Source organism: Colletes gigas, unplaced genomic scaffold (genome assembly GCF_013123115.1).
Source record: "Colletes gigas isolate AHSC1104 unplaced genomic scaffold, ASM1312311v1 Colletes_gigas_Sc00007, whole genome shotgun sequence".
Classification (NCBI taxonomy): Eukaryota; Metazoa; Arthropoda; class Insecta; order Hymenoptera; family Colletidae; genus Colletes; species Colletes gigas.
The window spans coordinates 7,435,119-7,441,118 of record NW_025106636.1 but is presented as its reverse complement, the minus strand read 5'-3'; positions in this window follow the sequence as shown (position 1 = coordinate 7,441,118).

Below are 6,000 nucleotides of genomic sequence, written 5' to 3'. Positions count from 1 at the left end.
CTTTATCCCCACTGTATCTGGCTGAGCGCGTGTGCGGTCGACGCGTCAATTACATCTGAATCGAAGGCGACGTCTCATCGTGATTACGCCGCAAAAATAAAAGCTGCTCCGCTTTCGTCAATGGGTTCGAGTGGGACGGGCCTGTTTGCGCGTCTGGGTTAGGTTATGTACCGTCTATTCGCCGGTACGATCGTTTGGCAATAGTCACGTGATCTGAAATAGCCGTGCCATCGACCGTACTTCGATCGGAAAACCGCAGATATTTACATCGCTTCCGTTCTGCTCGCTGAATTTTAAACTTACTTGGAACGTAAGTGTATTGTGCAACATACCATGACACCGAGCCTCCAAACTCTCTAATACGCTACAATTTACTTGTAAAATTACTAACAGGTTCTGACAAAGAGTGCAAGACCTTCGAGTCACCGATTCAATCGAAACTTTGCGCATTGGTAGATCTTGACACCCTCTTAAAAAAAATATACCATTATAGGGTCAGAAACTCGATATTTCTCGAGTTATTTGCTATCAAAGTTTGTAAGAGATCCAGAGCGCAGAGGTGTAACTGTCGATTTGGTTACTAAACTTTTATTCTTCCGTTATGCAAAGTGTTTCGTGCCGGTAGATCCACGGTACTTCTCTACTTCTCTCGTAGGTTGATGCCTGGAACGAAGAACAAAGGAACTATTTACTCGTTTACCGATAGTCTTGGGATTTAATAGGCGTTCGTTTCAAAGAAAATGTTAAAACCTGCCGTGTTTCGTTCCCTTTGCCTCGAACGAGCAGTTTCATTGTTAATTATACGATTACGCGTAGGACTCGCGATTTATGAATGATTCGGTAGAGTGAATGAACGTGCCCGGCGCATGCGCACCGCCGACCAGATTCCATTCCCATTCCAATCTCGCTTCTATTCTCATCGCTTTATCCTTTTGCCCGGCCTCCGTGTGGGCACCGCGAGCACACAACAGTTTCAGAATTCATAAAAACGATCATGCGCCACGAGTGGGGCCCTTATCAAGCCCTTACCGATGCCGGGACGCCGGTGCAACACCGGGAATGCGCATTACTACCGCCGTTAAAAAATATTTGTACAACCGCGACGTCTCTGTTCCGCCACTAAATTGGAGCGGCCGCGTTGTAATTTCAGTTTCTGACAAACACTGTTCTCCGAAAGTCGGATAACGAACGGATATTGTCGCTTTAACCAGCCGTTGTTTACCTGCTCCGAGGACGGTCCTAAACAATCACGCTTCCCGCAACGTAGAGGCTGTAACAAAATTTTTTTCCTTCCTGGATAATTCACAATCAAAAAGATAGGCAAAATTAATTAACTAAATAAAAAAATTAGTAATGTTTTTCTCGAGATCGTACGTCGCGAATATTGATAATCTTCGTCGTGTTCTATAGATTGGACAAAATATGAACAGGTGTTTAGAGCGTAACGCAGCGTGAATCGATAATCACTGCGTAGTTTCCGTATAAGAGTCGCGCGTCGATACAACGAAGTAAATTTGAAATGCATGTAACGGTTACAATAGCAGGTTATAACTTGTACGTACAAGCTGCGAACACGGTCCTCCCTTTTAAAATTCGCAGCTGACAGTCAAAAGGCGACAATGCTGCTGAATATTGAACACGCTGTTCCTTTGGAATGTCATTCTTCGTAGTTGACTAACGCAACAATCGCAGAGTTACGGTATTCCCCATGACGATGGATATCTGTGCAATGTAAAAAAAAACAAAAGCAATATGTATGCAAAATTGCAGTATTTTTTTTTTTTAAATGAAACAATCGTTTGAAAAATTGGATCCTACCGTTCGAAGAATTTTGTATTGACGAGTGGATTGCTCGGGAAGAAAATCACGTCTTGCGACGAGCAAAATCCACAGGATGCATCATTGTGTGACAATAATCCGACAAAAATGCGCCACGACCGCACGCACCTGCCACTTATTTCATCTGGTTTTCTCCATCCTTTTTTACACCCTCGCTCTTCCTTAGCGTCCATTAAACGTGGCTCGCCTCCACGAAGCAGAATGAAAGGGCAAGTGTTTGCCGAACAATTTCCCTCCGCGGATAATGGTTAACCCAGAGACCCATAATTTCATCGATCGAACACTCCTGCCAGCTTTCGAATATTTCTTCGCCATTTTCTTCTTGAAAACCACTCGAAAGATCTAGAATAACCCATCGTTAATGAATATTTATGTATCAGATTTTAAATATTATCAAGGAATCTATATATCTATACAGGGTGTTCGGCCACCCCTGGGAAAAATTTTAATGGGCGATTCTAGAGGCCAAAATAAGACGAAAATCAAGAATTATTTCGCATTAAAGTTGCCTTATTCCCGTAAATGGATCTAGAAACTTCAAAATTAACATACTTAATTATTATCTTATCACTAAACCGTTGCAATGGTGTAAATACGCCTAAATATCGGTATGGGTGTCGTTATGAAGGTTTTCTGGGACGTTAATTACGAAAATGGTATCAATTTTGAAATGTAAGATGGCGACATGACAAAATTAAAACTCTATAGAGGTGAATGGGGGCTTAAAAGGTTTTATGGAGAAACAGTATCTATTTTCGAGGGAACTAAACGGTTTCAAAAGCACTGTAATATTTCACACTATTCGTTACATTGCGTTATATCGATTTTGTTAGTACACTTGTTTACTTTCACCCCATGTATAATTAATAATCGTGCATTCTTCTGTGCTCCAGCGAGTTTCTTATAAATATAAAATTTACGTCGACCGTCGTCCAATTTAACATTCATCCTTAAGACCTTGTAAAAAGCACGATTGTTAATGTTACAAAATCATTCGTGTTATAAATACGATTTGCCCATATGCTATCCCAGTGGAGTATTTATCGACGTCTCATGCGGCCATACTTAATTATAAACCCCATAACAGAGTAAACACAGGGATCCTTTAGGACCGCCCTGAAAGCATAGAGCATCTGCTGCATTGCGGGGACCTTATCTTAAATTGTTTTAACGCCCTCTGGAACTCATTAAGCTCGCAGGATTAAAGCAATCAGATTAAGCAGAGGCCAACAACACGCGTGTCCAAAATGAAAACCGAAAGTGGCTGCCATCTGTCGATTTTTTACATTGTTTCTACGTCTTGTGTATCGTCGTTTTTTTTTGCAAAAATACTATAGCGCGTGTACGACGCTCTTTTGTTTAACGATCCTTAAGCTTCAAACATCGAGAGTCACCGATGCAAATCGAAAATGGTTAATTCGAATGTCAGACGACAGGTCATGCGTGGATTGCAAAAAAAACACCGTGTTGTTGAATTTTTACGCAAAATTACGTTGGACGAGCTGTTAATTGAGCTAACGCGAAATGCGATACGAACCAATTACATTTTAATGGGGGAGGGTCACGGTGAAGAACACACCGTAATGTAACTGTTCGTTAAGGATCCCGTCGCCCACGTTAATTGGGAATTTACTGTCGAAATTGTTAACGCGAACATAAAATAACCTTGATCGTAACGGGGCATTCTAATTAACCGCAGTCTCACGACAATTAAATGAAAAATGTTTGGGAACGTAACGCGTTCTACTATGGCGCGCGTGATTTAAAATTATTCGCTAAATTTTTCCAGACAATCGGTCGTATTGATGAATTAATCGTTAAATTTACAATTACCTGGCGATTGATAAATAATTTTTTAACCCATTGAACGCTCTGTAAGGCGCTGGTACTTAATGGGTGAACGCGAACAAGAAAACGGTGTCGAATGGAACAAAATAATTGGGGCCTCGAAGTTTCGAACGAGCGACCTATTTTCTATTCGCCGCGTTTACATGTTTTGTGCTCGAGACAAGCGTCGGGACAACACTTTTCCCATTCGTTGCAGTCATCATCGCGGTGACACAAAGACGGCGGCGAGTACCAATCGTAAGTCCGTGGACAATGGGTTCTCAACGGCGGGCAATGTTTCTTGGCTTCTTCTTTCTCGGTGACGACTATTTCCGGCCACGACGAGTAAAGCAGAGGAGATTCGCCGATGGTTATCCTGATCCACGGATATAAAAATGAGTGCCATGCGTGTTCCATCCAACCCTCGTGTTTCCCCATTGGGCAACAATAATACCGATGGTCCGACGTTTTGCACCAATATCTGCAGTGCTCCGTGTGGCTTCTCTCGAATCCTTTCGTCGACCAAACATAAGCGACGAACAAAAGAATCGCGAACAAACAACGCATCCTGAAACACTCGGACAATGCTGAAAATCGTCCACCGTTTGTTAATTATTAATTTTAAAAAAAATAATAGCTATTGTTCTAAAAAATGTGTATATTGCAAGTGGTTCAATTTACCTCTAAAAATTGTCTTTGTATAAATAAAATAAATTGAACGCGGAGTCTCGTGCTCCCTCGAGTTCAGGTTTCTATCTACAACTGGTAGCGCGGTGGACACCCTTATTTATAAGTCGAGGAAAATCTTTTCCTTCTCAATATTTCGACACGATACAATTGCAAATTAGCATACTTCTCTTCCCCAACTCGTTACTTAACGACTTTACTAGATGAAACTGTCAATACGTCCAGTTAGATATTTAATATCGCGGAACGTCACGGTGACATTTCAAAGAGTTTAGCGAGAAGAATGGAAAATTTAATGGCGAACGAAGAAAACCACTTTCCATAGAAAACGCTACTGCACGCAAATCACAATCCGCAACTATAATTACAAGCCTTTACATTGCTAGATTTTTAACGAGAAACAGGGTGTTCGGCTAACCGTGGGAAAAATTTTAATGGGGCATTCTAGAGGCCAAAATAAGACGAAAATCAAGAATACCAATTTCTTGATGGAGGCTTTGTTAAAAAGTTATTAACGTTTAAAGTTCCGCCCGTATTGAATTTTTTTCTCGAAAATGCGCAGGATTTCCGGGGTATGTCTATTCACCAAAAATGATTGTAATTGACCCCCGCAATCGAAAATAATTTTTCCAAAATGATTCGAAATTTTTTTTTCCGTCGAAAAATTTCACACCTTCTCGAATTTTATTCTAGAAAGTGGGTAGGATTTCGGGGATATGTCTATTCACCAAAAATAATTGTAATTGCCCCCTGCAACCGAAAATAATTTTTCCAGAACGATTTGAAATTTTTTTTTTTATTTTAATTAAATGCCGTGTTGTGTGAAACCGTGTTATATTTAATTAGATTATATTCGTTTGAATATGACTGAGTTTTGTACAATTGTATGTTAGAAGAATAATATTACTCTTCTGATAATTCGAAAATGTATCTTAAATGGGTGGGTTCTCAAATGCATCCGATTAATACCACTTATTAAATTACTAGAATTTATTACCAAGTTACCAAAGAATAGTTACATAACTCATTACTGTCTGGCGCCACCGTCGTCTGACTTTCCCTTGTGGCTGGCAAAATGGCGCACTAGCGCGTTAATATGGTACGTTCATAGAAATCATCCAGCTAGAAAAGTTATTGGAAAGAAGAGGCTTAAATCTTCAAATTCATTACAGCTTCGGTCGTAAAACAAATTTCTTGAAGACTTCGGAGCCGTTGAATTTGTTTCATAGTTTTAGAAAAAACCATTTTCACACTTTCACTTTTCTCCTGAAACATTTGAAAGTGCTAGACAGTCTCTTATTGTTGGTTTTAAACAACGAATCAGTGTGGAAAGACACCGTTTCGATCGTCTGTTATAATGACAAGTTAAAAGAAAGTAAAGATCTTAAATTTCTTAGATATCTTAAGAGTTTCTTGGCTAAATTCCCTAGATATTCAATCGAGTACTGTTTGTAATGCGACAGCAATTATGTTTTTTTTTTATATTTGGAGGTTCTCGCTCGTCTCCTTTATCATTGATGTTTGCAATCTTGATAGATTACAATTTCGTGTTTAATTTTAATTTTAGAAGTCAAAGTTCGGTTCGAGGTCATGCAACGTATCTAATACAATGTTAATATATGCACGTGTGCATTATATTTACCTCGA